Source organism: Neofelis nebulosa, chromosome 17 (assembly GCF_028018385.1).
Source record: "Neofelis nebulosa isolate mNeoNeb1 chromosome 17, mNeoNeb1.pri, whole genome shotgun sequence".
NCBI lineage: Eukaryota > Metazoa > Chordata > Mammalia > Carnivora > Felidae > Neofelis > Neofelis nebulosa.
This window is the reverse complement of record NC_080798.1, coordinates 7484477-7498609: the sequence shown is the minus strand read 5'-3', so window position 1 is coordinate 7498609 and position 14133 is coordinate 7484477.

The following is a 14133-nucleotide window of genomic DNA, read 5'->3' as shown; positions in this document are numbered from 1 at the left end:
GTTGGATGTTATCTGAATGACTTTATGGTGGCTGTAGCTTATTATTTATCCACCTTAGTTTAAAAAAATTTTTTAATACTATTCTACCCTGGTTACAACAACAACAACAACAAAAACACCTTATGCTACTTTTAGGAAAACTGGAAAATACCAAAAAGCACAATAAATAGAAGACATCAGACTTTCTTTTGTAATTTTTTTTCAATGTTTATTCACTTTTGAGAGACAGTGAGACACAGAGCATGACTGGGGGAGGTGCAGACAGAGAGGGAGACACAGAATCTGAAGCAGACTCCTGGCTCTGATCTGTCAGCACAGAGCCTGACGGGGCGGGGTGGGGGGGGCGGGGCTTGAACTCCAAAACCGCGAGATCATGACCTGAGCCGAAGTCAGATGCTTAACTGACTGAGCTACCCAGGAGCCCCTCTAAATATACCTTTGTAAATATATTCATATTTATGATAAATAAACAGATAATTATTTATCTAAATATACATATAAATATTTATGCAAGCATACATGTTTACATTTGTAAATAAATATAAAGAAAAATATAAGTAAATAAAAAATCTTTATAAATAAAATACATAACTATTTAGCCTAATTGGATTAATACTATTAAAAAATCACCTGTAAACCACACTCAGATATCACCTCACACCAGTCAGAGTGGCCAAAATGAACAAATCAGGAGACTACAGATGCTGGCGAGGATGTGGAGAGATGGGAACCCTCTTGCACTGTTGGTGGGAATGCAAACTGGTGCAGCCGCTCTGGAAAACAGTGTGGAGGTTCCTCAGAAAATTAAAAATAGACCTACCCTATGACCCAGCAGTAGCACTGCTAGGAATTTACCCAAGGGATACAGGAGTACTGATGCATAGGGGCACTTGTGCCCCAATGTTTATAGCAGCACTCTCAACAATGCCCAAATGATGGAAAGAGCCTAAATGTCCATCAACCGATGAATGGATAAAGAAATTGTGGTTTATATGCACAATGGAGTACTACATGGCAATGAGAAAGAACGAAATATGGCCTTTTGTAGCAACGTGGATGGAACTGGAGAGTGTGATGCTAAGTGAAATAAGCCATACAGGGAAAGACAGATACCATATGTTTTCACTCTTATGTGGATCCTGAGAAACTTAACAGAAACCCATGGAGGAGGGGAAGGAAAAAAAAAAAAAAGAGGTTAGAGTGGGAGAGAGCCAAAGCATAAGAGACTCTTAAAAACTGAGAACAAACTGAGGGTTGATGGGGGGTGGGAGGGAGGGGAGGGTGGGGGATGGGTATTGAGGAGGGCACCTTTTGGGATGAGCACTGGGTGTTGTATGGAAACCAATTTGACAATAAATTTCATATATTGAAAAAAAGATCACCTGTAATGGTTTGACCACCTGGAGAGATATCCAGCGTTTTTTGTCTGAAACTTTTCAGTTTTGATATGTTACATGTTATATGATATGTCATACATACTCATGCACACATGTATATTTTTACCTAGGTGGTATCACACCATTAAATATCCTTTGTTTGGGCTTCTCCAATGTTAAACCCAACTTTAGTCAGAGACAGGTGAATATACACCTTAGGGTATCTAGTGGTCCATTCAATATCTCTGAAGTCTCCTACTGTTTTCTAAAAACCCATATGAATATTTGCAGCCTACTGCAAAACACATCTGGGTTTGTTTTAATATGAAAATAATATATTACTTACCATTGAAATTCTTCAATTGGTCCCTCTTGGTATTTGATTGTAAGTGATGCCCCCAGAAAACACATGAAGTTGTTTTTCTGCCCTTAGCTCATGAAACCCTTCCTTCTGTATCTTCATTGTTCATTGTTCATGACCATGTACTATTCCACTGAATTGGCCATGAATTGGTTTGTTCAACCCATACCCCATTTGTGAGTATTTCGCTTCTTTCAACATTTTCTCTCTCTCTCTCTCTGTATATATATATATATATATATATATATATATATATATATAGTAGGTGTTTATATTATGTACATTATATTCTCCCTCAGAGAAGTAATACTTTATTTTTATGTTTATTTATTATTTTTGAGAGAGAGAGAGAGAGCACACAAGCAGGCGAGGGGCAGAGAAAGAGGGAGACACAGAATCCGAAGCTGACTCCAGGTTCTGAGCTGTCAGCGCAGGGCTCGAACCCACAAACCTTGAGATCATGACCTGAGCTGAAGTCAGATGCTTAGCTGACTGAGCCACCCCAGCAACCCAAATATTTTCTCTCTATACAAACAGCAGTATAACAACTTTTGGCCAGTCCCATTTGTGGAGCTAGATGAGTTCCAGAAACAGACTTCTGTAATAATGAATTTAGCCTTAGTCAAAGACAAATCTGGTTTTGTCCTCAACTCCTAGAAGGCATCTCTAAGTCTTCAGAATGTCCTGCCTGATAAGAGTGTCTATTTACCTGGGGGCTTTGGGACACACTGGATAGTCTACAGTGGAAATTATGATGAAGGCTTTGAGTCACATGGCATCAACTCTGCCCTTGGAGGGGCTGGAGACTAAGTTCAGCTATGTGAGCAGTGGAACATATCTACGTGACAGAGCCCTAATAAAAACTCCGACGTCAAGGCTTAGGCAATCTTCCCTAATCAGCACACTGTCACAAAGTCATGGTGAGAGGAGCTAATGCTGTCCATGCCTCCACTGGAGACAAGTGGAAACCCCACACTTGGGATTCCCCTGGACCCCGACCCATGCCCTTCCCCCCTTCAGTGACACCAATCTGTATCCTCATGCTGTAATGATCCCTAACCACAAGGGTAACAGCTTTCAGGGTGTTATGTGAGTCCTTCCAGTGAGTGATAGAAACTGAGGTTTCTCTTGGTTACCCTGAACTTGCAATGGTGTCACAAGTGAAGGGGGTCATATGGATGCCCTCTGGGACAGAGACCCTGTGGTTAAAAGAGAGAATCCCAGAGGCTCCTGGGTGGCTCAGTCGGCTAAGCATCCGACTCCTGATTTCGGATCAGGTCATGATCTCATGGTTTCATAGGTTCGAGCCCCACATTGGGCTCTGTGCTGACCTTGTAGAGCCTGCTTGGGATTCTCACTCTCCCTCCCTCTCTGCCCCTCTCTCGCTCATGCTCTCTCTGTCTCTCTCAAAATAAATAATAAAAAAAAAACAATTAAAAAGAGAGAGAGAGAGAGAGAGAGAGAGAGACCCAGACTACACTGCCCGGGCTCAAATCCAAGTCTAGTACTCCTGCCACGTCATCTCAGGAATGTGACTTTCTTCACTAAGCCTCACTATCTCCACTTGTAAAGCGGGGATATGCAATGTTTCCTCTCCATAGGGCTGTTTTGAGCTTTAAACGAGGTAATATGTGAAAATGTCTGCGACCAATGCCTCCCACACAGTTTCAGGAAATGTTAATCCCTATGAGCATACGTAAGCCTTTTTATGTTTTACAACTTTTTGGGGAAAAAAATTTTAACTGCATTTATAGATTAAAAAAAATTTTTAATGTTTATTTATTTTTGAGAGAGAGAGAGAGAGAGAGCATGAGCAGAGGAGGGGCAGAGAGAGAGAGGGAGACACAGAATCCAAAGCAGGCTCCAGGCTCTGAGCTGTCAGCACAGAGCCCAACGCAGGGCTCGAACTCACAAACCACGAGATCATGACCTGAGCTGAAGCTGGTGCCATGCAGGCACCCCAGATTTTTAAAAAACACTTCAACTGTATGGCCTAACAACAAAAATCTTCACAGGTACTTAAATTACCCATTACTTAAGGGCTTGTGCCCTTATTACCTCCTTTGTCCTTATGAAGGAAAAGGGGGGGATGGTTAATAGTACGAGACCAGCAATCTCTGCCCACAGAGACCTTCTGATTGTATCTATTTGATATCACTCCGCACGAAGCGTCCTTATCCAACAGAGATTTGTGCGAAGTCATTGCAGGAGAATGTCCCTTCCTTGTATCCAGACTATACGTAGCAAGTGATGCTTGGTCCAGTCAATTGGGACCAATATGGCAGAACTGCTTTCCTTCAGAGCCCACAGTGAGATTCCAAGCATTTAATGCAGTGAGACCCTCAGGTGGCCCCTACCTTCAAGAGGAGACTGTAGGCTTGGCTACACCTCAGGCTTCAGAGACTCACTCTCATTCCCTCAAGGTGACCCCAGACTTGGACCTTGCTCACTCCACCCTGGATCCCCTACAACTTTAAGTATCTCATCTGAAACCCTGTCTCTTTATTCAGGAATTGGGGGCTTCTGACATTGTCAGCCCCTGAACATTCCTAAAGTGTGAAGTCTGACAGATGTTGGGGCATTGACTCCCTCCAGAAAGGCGTACCAATACCGGGTGTAGCTCCCCTTAGTGAGCTCCAGTGCTCACCTGGGGGCAGGTGGCAGCCTGGGAAGCAGTCCCAAGGAGCCCTTAATCTCTTTCTGGAGCCCATCTTTGTTACCTTCTTATCAAGATGGCAAAACATGACTGCCCCTCCCAGGGCAAGGTTCTGCCTGGTACAGCCAGACTGGACACTAGGAAACATCCACCCCTCCCTGCTCACCAGGCCTGGAGGTCACAAGGAATGCTACCGTGGATCTTTGTGGAACTGCAAACCATGTGGAGCCCTGACATCCCCAGCCCTGTCCCCGTGGCCCTGTCTGGGCAAACTCATTACCCCAAGTGCATCAGACAACCAGGGGGAGCCACAGAGTTGTGAATCACAGCAACCTTGATCTTGGTCTACATCCTCATGGGGTTAGGGTTAGAGAGGTTGGGAGGCAGAAGTCCCCAATCAGCTCCCAGAGAAGGAAGAGGAATGGGAAAATAACAGTAACACGGATAATAACAACATTGATCACAGTAATAATTATTTCCCTTTTATCATTCCTGTGTAGCGAGACTGTCAGAGAGATTGGTCTCTGAGTGGCAGGGTGGGAGCCAGGTGCCAGGGAGGAGCTGGTGGGAAAGCAGACGGCTTGAAAGAGAGGGATGGAAGGAGGAGGTGGCTGGTGAGCGATCCGGGTAACTCTCTGGGTGAGCAGCAGAGGGCGCCCTAACTGGGCAGGGAACGTTGGATGAGATGCGCCGCCGCCAGGGGGCGCCGTGAGGCTGCGGGGGAAGTGCACAGACCCCCGTTTCTGCAGGAAACTGCAGCGTGGACATTACAGCTACTACCTTTACGGATTTGAGAACAAAAGCCAGGCGGAGTAAAATCAAGCAACACCACCAAACAACAGCAACAACAACAAACCAAAGCAAGGAGGGTAATAGGGCCCCCATCATATGAACCCTGGAACCCTCCTCATCTACAGCCAGGTCAAATTATGTCCTGAATTCCAAAGGGGACTCAAAGGCAGAGACATATAAAGATAGGTGCCCCAGACCTGGTGGCCAAGTCAATAATTACTCCCCATTAAATAACCACATTGTGTCCCTTACTATATATTTTCTAAACTTCTGGAGTTTGGGGATTTGGAGAGTACAGTTAAAAACAGATGCTCCTTGGGGCGACTGGGTGGCTCAATCAGTTAAGCCTCTGACTTCGGCTCAGGTCATGATCTCACAGTTGGTGAGTTCGAGCCCCACGTCAGACTCTGTGCTGACAACTCAGAGCCTGGGGCCTGCTTTGGATTCTGTGTCTCTCTCTACCCCTCCCCCACTGGGAGGAGCGAGCTCACTCTCTCAAAAATAAATAAACATTAAAAAAAAAACAAAACAAAACAGATGCTCCAGAGACAGGAAGATGGGGTTCAAATCCTGGCTCCAGCAGGAGCTCAATCTGCTCTCCAGAAAAGGAGATCACGAAATATCTCAGTGTTGTAACAGTCTGTTGTAACCTGATAGCAACTTAACTTAATCACATACAAAACTACACGTCAACCCCTCCAACACTATATTTTTTAAAAATTTGTTTGATGTTTCAATTTTGAGAGAGAGACACCAGGTATGAGTGGGGGAGGGGCAGAGAGCTAGGGAGACACAGACTCGGAAGCAGGTCCCAGGCTCTGAGCTGTCAGCACAGAGCCCAACTCGGGATTGGAACTCACGAACCATGAGATCATGACCTGAGCCCAAGTCGGACAACCAACTGAGCTACCCAGGTGGCCCAACACTTTATATTTTTGATGTCACAATTTACATCCTTTCGTATTAAGTATCCATTAACAAATTGTTTTAGTCATAGTTATTCTTTTTTTAAAATACTTTTTAAAGTTTTATTTATTTTTGAAAGACAGAGTGAACAAGAGAGGAGCAGGGAAAGAGGGAGAGAGAGAGAATCCCGAGCAGGTTCCACGTTGTCAGCATGGAGCCCAATGAGAGGCTTGAACTCACAAACTAATCATGACCTGGGCCAAAATCAAGAGTCAGATGCTCATGTTAAGTTTTATTCTGTTGTTGTTGTTTTTGTTTTTTTACAACAACAACAACAACAACCAGACAAAACCAAAACCAAAAAAAAAAAAAAGCATACAGGCACAGGGGAAATTTGAGAGGTGGTAGGCATGTTTGTAACCAGGATCGTCAGGATCATGGTCATGATTTTACGGGTGTATGCAGAAGTTCAAATAGCACGTTAAATATGTGCCATTTTTTCATATAGCAATCGTACCTCAATAGGTATACTACGTACTGTCTTTAAAAAAAAAAAAAAAAAAAGAGGGGCACCAGGGTGGCTCAGTAGGTTAAGAGTCTGACTTCAGCTTGGGTCTGACTTCAGCTTGGGTCATGATCTCATACCTCGTAGGTTTGAGCCCCGCATCGGTCTCTGTGCTGACGGCTTGGAGCCTGGAGCCAGCTTCGGATTCTGGGTCTCCCTCTCTCTCTGCCCCTCCCCCGTTCATGCTCTGTCTCAAAAATAAATAAACATTAAAACATTTTTAAAAAAAAGAAGTTGTAATTTCTACAATAGTCTTTAAGTTCATAGTCATCCACGATTTCTTCTTGTTTTATGTTTATTTTTGCAACCTAAAACTGTGGCTCTTGGGGCATCTGGGTGGCTCGGTCGGTTGAGCGTCCGACTTTGGCTCAGGTCATGATCTCACGGTCCGTGAGTTTGAGCCCCGTGTCAGGCCCTGTGCTGACAGCTCAGAGCCTGGAATCTGCCTCAAATTCTGTGTCTCCCTCTCTCTCTTCCCCTCCACCACTCATGCTCTGTCTCTCTCTGTGTCAAAAATAAATAAACATTTAAAAAATTAAAAAAAAAGAATATGACAGCTGTGAACCTCATCATTGCTGTTAAAATGGAGAGGGATCATTACTACCTCAAGAATTTGAGGGATCACGACTATCCTCTGGTGGCCACAACTTGTGTTTCTGCCTCTGCAGATTCCCTCAGGAAGAAGGTCTCAACAGTCAAAGACACACTCATTTGTCCTCTGTTGGCTGTGCTGAGGTTTCACCCTCTGTTTTGACTTGCTCAGCATTACAGGGGAGGTTGTTTAAAAGTAACTTTCTAGGCACCTCCCCAAAGAGAGAGGATGGCTTTTTATCCTGGGCTGCATAGGATATTTTGTAACAAAACCCCATTGCACACTGGTACAAGTCCATTTTCTAGGACACAAATTGTTCTTCCAACCACAGAATACACATAGCTGGGTGATGTCAGGCAGCTCTGGGGCTCAGACGCATACAGGCTGCTCAAAGTGTGCGAAAAACAAGACAAACAGCCCCACGTGTGAACCGTGACAAGAGGAGGTACTGTCTGAAGCGAAAACATCCGTAAGGAAAAGACTGCCTTGGGAAGCTGGATCAGGAGCAGTCTGGCGCTGTGCATCGGGAGGAGCGTTTGGAACAGCCTTCATTCATTCATTCATTCATTCATTCAAGGATTCGCTCACTGAGGCCTGTGAGCCCTGCCCTTATGCGGTCATGGAGCACGGCCAGCAACCTGACCAAGGAGACGGGCGGGTCCTGTCTTCTCAAAACACAGATGTTGGGATCCAGTGCCTGGTGAACCAGGCGAAAACCTGGAAGGAAAGCCCCACCTCACCCGGTCTTCCTGGTTCTTGCTCAGGTCATGAGATTCCAGAATCGCCTAGGGACCACCCCACTAAGCAGGGAGAAGTGAGGCCCGGTCTTAGCTGCAGTCCCTGACACAGTGAATGTGTTCACTCTGTTTGTTAAATAAATGAATGCATGGAAATCTCCCGTCAGCTCACTCGGGGTTCTTCCTAGCCTTCTGCCTTTAACTCCACCTTGGGCCACTCCAGAACTAATCCTCAGCAAAAATCACATGACTCACTGATACCTGCCCATTAGAGCAGGTACCAAAGGTCAGGACATGGGCAGGCAGCCTGGAGACGGGGAGCCAGTCTTGCCTTACCAGGTGCCTTAGGGCATGTCTGTTGTCCTCTCTGAATTTCAGCAGCCCCCTCTGAAAAATGGGGAGAGAGCACAATCTCCTAAGACAGTCTAGCTCTGATAGAGAACGGGTTTGAGGCTCCGTTTCTGCACACATACATCAATGTCACTTCACCTTCCTGTCAGAACTTCCTCTTGGTCCTACGGCTCATGATTCCTTGAGAGAGAAAATCCCAGCAAAGCGTTTGGCCCATCGCTTCCCAGAGCTGCAGCTGTCCCTGCCATCCAGGGGTGAGCAGGTATGGCAGGGGGGCTGAGGCAGAGACCCTCACTCCTCCCCACCCCACCGGGGCCGCAGGCTGAGCATCAGGATTTCAAGCTGGAAGTGGACCAGCAAGTTTGTGATGATACAAGAAAGCCATGCGCCCCCACGTCTTGAAACATCTCCTACCCTCAGGATGGCTTCTGGGTCCAGAGCAGGGACAAGCCCGGTCAGGATGCTCCAGTGGCCACGACCCACTTGGACCACCTATGACAGGTCGTGATTCCAGGATGCTTCTGCCTCCTTGGAGACCCTAGGAAATATAACTGTGCCTTGAGCATCATGGACCACAGGATGATGGAGGATGCGACAGAAGTCTTTCGAGTGAAAAGAGGAAATGCAGAATATAATTACTTATATGGCTTGCTTTCCTTGCATGTGACAGATATGAAACTGCCTACAGAGAGTACAAGGATGGAATGTGGGGTCCCCATGGAACCTGAATGACATAGACTGAATTGTGCCCCCCCCCCATTTCATACGATGGAGCCCCAACCTCCAATGTGATTGTATTTTCAGAGATAATTAAGATTAAATGAGATCGTAGGAGGGGAGTCCTAAGATTGGTGACCTTGTAAAAAGAGGAAGAGAGAGTGATCCCTCTTCCTCCCTCCCTCCCCCCTTTCTTTCCTGTCACCACATCCTTGTAAAGAGGAAAGGTCATGTGAGGACACTGTGAGAAGGTGGCTGCCTATAGGCCAGAAAGTATGTACTCACCAGGAACCCAATCTGCTGACTCTGTAATCTCAGACTTCCCACCGTCCAGAGCTGTGAGGAATAAATTTCTGTTGTTCAAGCACCTCCAGTCTATGGTATTTATTTTGTTCTATTTTATTTTAGAATGTTTATTTATTTACTTTGAGATAGAAAGAGAGAGAGGGAGAGGGAGAGAGGAGGAGGGGCAGAGAGAGAGAGAGAGAGAGAGAGAGAGAGTGGAGGGGAGGCAGAGAGAGGGAGAATCCCAAGCAGGCTCTGTGCTGACAGTGTGGAGACTGACGTGGGGCTGGAACCCACAAACCATGAGATATGACCTGAGCCGAAATCGGACGCTTAACCAACCGAGCCACCCTGGCGCCCCTATGGTGTTTTATTACGGAAGCCTGAGCGGACTAAGATGAGTTCCTTTTCAGCCCGTGGAATTATTCAAACAAGCCCTTCGAATCCGCCAGCAGGAACCATGAGTCACCACTTACTCTTGTCGCTACAGAGCCAGCCTCCCACGTGCCCTGGTTGTCCACTGTGTTCCTGGGTGCAGCCCCCATGGGGTTGGCGTTGTGTGCGTCCTCGTCCCCAAGGCAATGGATACATGTGACTGATAAACTGCTATTGATGTCATTTGTCCAACAGTGGGTGTCACACGTTCAGTGTCCCCATCACCCTCGGGTAGGAAGCCCTCCCTCACCGATGCGGCGAGCACGACATTGGACTCACAGATGTCCAATGAATGGGGTGGAATGGACAAGCCAGTCTGCCCACAGAGGAGGTCAGAGAGCTGATGGCAAGGAGCCAGCAGCGTCTGGAAGGCACTTAGACACCTGCACTGCCTGAAGCTAACACCTTCGGTGGGTGCAGGCCTGGCCTCCAGCTGGGCTGGCAGGATGACTATGTGGCAGGGCAGGAGCAAGGGGGTGGGAAACAAGGCCCACATGAGACCTGGAGGCCCTGGAGGGCCATGTGAGGAGGGAGACCACAGCGTGAGGTGCAAACAGCTCTTGCCCTGCTCGGCCCAATTTTGCCTCTGCATCGACCTCGGGTCCACAGCAGGCTCCTATAGCAGGGAACCTTCCTTCCTGTCCCTTGAGAGTCCAGGCCATGTCCACTCTGGTCATTCGTGCCCCCGAAGCACCTGCCGACAGAGTCTCCAGCCCCGTGGCCCTCATGGCCTCTACCAGGCAGGTGCCTGTGGACCGTGTGTCTCTGCCCCCAATGGGGCGCATCTCAAGGGCAGGAACTGGGTTTGCTGTGCCTCCCCGTTGCCTCCAGCCCTAACACAGAGCAGATGTTCACCCTGGACCTGTTGAGTGAGTGAATGAGCAGCTGTCTTCTTCACTTCACCCAAGACCCTTACTCATCTTTCATAGGCTGGAGACTCATGCAGAACCTCCAAGACCCCACTCCTGGAAGAGGTCTCTCAAGTCTAGACCAGGAATTTTTTTTTTTACATTTTAGAAATGTTTTAAGAGATAGAGTGCTGGCAGGGGAAGGGCAGAGAGAAGAAAACAGAATCTGAACCAAGCTCCAGGCTCCCAGCTGTCAGCAACAGAGCCAAACTCAGGTCTCAAACTCACGAACCGTGAGATCATGACCTGAGCTGAAGTCGGATGCTTAACTGACAGAGCCACCCAGGCGCCTCTAGACCAGGCTTTCTGAACCTCAGGACTACTGAACCTTGGAGCCGAAGGATTTTTTGCAGTGGGAGCCATCCTGCACATCAGAGGATATATTTAAATGGATCCCTAGTCTCAACCCACTAATTGCCAGACACACCCTCGTCCTAAGCTATGAAAATCAAATGTGTCAAGACACTGTTAATGGTCCCCTGGCTGGGGGGTGGGGTGGGGTGCAGGCAATGCCCCTGCTTAAGAATGACAGGTCTACGTTTGTGCTATTTGTTTAGTCTTAAAAATACAGCCTTCCTGGGAAACATGCACCCCAATGCTTATAGCAGCACTATCAACAATAGCCAAAGTATGGAAAGACCCCAAATGTCCATCGATGGATGAATGGATAAAGATGTGGTATATATATATATATATATATATATATATATATATACACACACACACACACACACACACACACACACACACACAATGGAGTATTACTTGGCAATCAAAAAGAATGAAATCTTGCCATTTGCAACTACGTGGATGGAACTGGAGGGTATCATGCTAAGCGAAATTAGAGAAAGACAAATATCATAAGACTTCACTCATAGGAGGACTTTAAGAGACAAAACAGATGAACATAAGGGAAGGGAAACAAAAATAATGTAAAAACAGGGAGGGGGACAAAACAGAAGAGACTCATAAATATGGAGAACAAACTGAGGGTTACTGGAGGGCTTGTGGGAGGAGGGATGGGCTAAATGGGTAAGGGGCACTAAGGAATCTACTCCTGAGGTCATTGTTGCACTGTATGCTAACTAACTTGGATGTAAATTAAATTAGAAAGAAAGAAAGAAAGAAAGAAAGAAAGAAAGAAAGAAAGAAAGAAAGAAAGAAAGAGAAAAAAGCCTTTCCTATTTTGGAAAGAAAACAAAAAAAGAATAACAGGTGTAGACACCATAGAGGCTATAAATCGAGCCAGGCCAAGAAGTGACTGCTTCCGCAGAGCAAATGGGCCCACAGCCTGAGCAGCAAGACTTAGGACACCCACTCTCCAGCACTTGTGCTGAGGAGATCTCAGACATCACTGCTGCACTTTTCCCCATCAGGATAAGCCTCCAGCAAAGTCGAGGCCGCCCCCACAGGCAGGACCCACATCCCTGTGAACCAGGCTCCGGTGACAGAGGGAAGTGCCTGGAGGTCTGCTCCTGGTCTGTCCTCCCTGGGTGGGTCTCCCGGGTCTCAGGCCGAGGGGTTGTCATGCCCAGAATTCGTGATCCCCAAAGACCACCAGGGAGGCAAGTCTGATGCAAAAGCAAAGAGCCTTTAGTCTAGCTAGCTCGAGCTAAACCCCCTACCTGCACCTGAGGCAGTGGTGAGATACCGGAGGGAGAGAGGGAGAGAGGGAGGGAGAGAGGGAGGGAGAGAGAGGAGGAGGGAGGGGGAGGGAGAGAGAGGGGGAGAGAGAGGGGGAGAGAGGGAGAGTTTCAAAAGCACAAAGGTTTTATAGGGATCATGGCCTTAGCCGATTGGCTGGGGAAGGGTCGTGGCCTCAGCCGATTGGCTGCCAAAGTGTGGTCTCAGATCAGCAATTATCAGAGTCACCTGGAACTTGTTAAAAATGCAAATGTTGGGCCTGGTGGTCACAGACCTACTGAATCAGAAACTCTGGGGGTGGGGCTCAGCAATCTGTGTTTGAACAAGTCTTCCAGGAGATTCTGATGCACCTGAAGTTTAAGAACCACTGTGTCTGAGGTTGTTTAACATGTTTGGCCTCAGTGTATACAGAACGTTTCTCATTGGTCACCTATTAACCATTGGCTGTCAGCCTTGCTGTGCTATATAAATACCTAGCACCAAATACCATCCCCAGAGACTCTGATTTAACTAGTTTGGGGAGGGGTCAGTTATTAAAATGCTCCCAGGTCATTCTAAGCCTGGACAAGGTTGAGGGCTCCTGCCTCTGGCCCCTGAGAGAAGCCCTCCCTCTTCAACTCACACTTTCCATGCCTCTCACACTCCCCTTCCTCCCACCTCAGACTTCGGAAGAATGCGTCAATCAGTAGCCTGATGAAACCCCTATGTTTCATCTTAGAAAACATAATTTACTCAAGGGGAGGATGCGTGGTCTGAGGTTAGAGCGGGAACTTCTTTCTGCGGCCATGTCGGGGACATAGTCACTAGTCGGCCGGCCTGGGTCTGCTCTTTCAGGGTGTCACAGGCTCTGCGCAGAGAGGGCGTGAGCTCCGCAGCGGCAGTTCCCCTTTTGCGAAATCGTGAGGCCTGGTGCTCCTCCCCAGCTTCCCGTGGGCCCCCCTCAGCCTCCCTCTGCCTTCCCTTCTTCACCCACAGGAAGCCCAGACATCTGTCTCTAAGATGTTGTTGCCTCTGCTGCTGCCCCTGTTGTGGGCAGGTGAGTGGGCGGAGGGGAGAGGGCCAGGCGGGCGGGGGCCGCTACTGACCCTCGATTCCCTGCAGGGTCCCGGGCTCAGGATCCCAGCTTCCAGCTGCGAGTGCGAGAGTCCGTGACGGTGCAGAAGGGCCTGTGTGTGTTTTGTGCACTCCAGTTTCTCTTACCCCCTGGTCCAATACAGTGACAGTGCCCCAGCTCACGGATACTGGTTTCGGGAAGGGGTCAGTATACACCGGGATGCTCCAGTGGCCACAAACAACCCCCGTCGTCAACAATTGCAGCGGAAGACCCAGGGCCGATTCCACCTCCTTGGAAACCCCCAGGACTACAATTGCTTCCTGGATATCAGAGATGCACGGAGAAGTGACTTGGGGACATATGTCTTTAGGGTGGAAAGAGGGCCTTATTTGAGATATAGTTATACACAGACCCAGCGCTCTGTGCAAGTGATGGGTGAGGTCCCAGGACAACCTGGGACGGGTTGGGGGGTAACATATGTCAGGCCTCAGAGTCAGGAGCTGGACCAAATCCTGAGGCTTCTCTCAGGGCCACACTGTGGACCCACCTTCTGATCCCCGTGTCTCCCCATTTCCCCCCAGCCCTGACCCACACACCTGACATCCTCATCCCTAAGACCCTGGAGTCTGGACACCCCCCAGTAACCTGACCCGCTCTGTGCCCTGAGCCTGTGAGCGGGGCACACCCCCCATCTTCTCTTGGACGTCAGCCTCCCTCACCTGCCTGGACTCCAGGACTCACCTCTCCTCAGTGC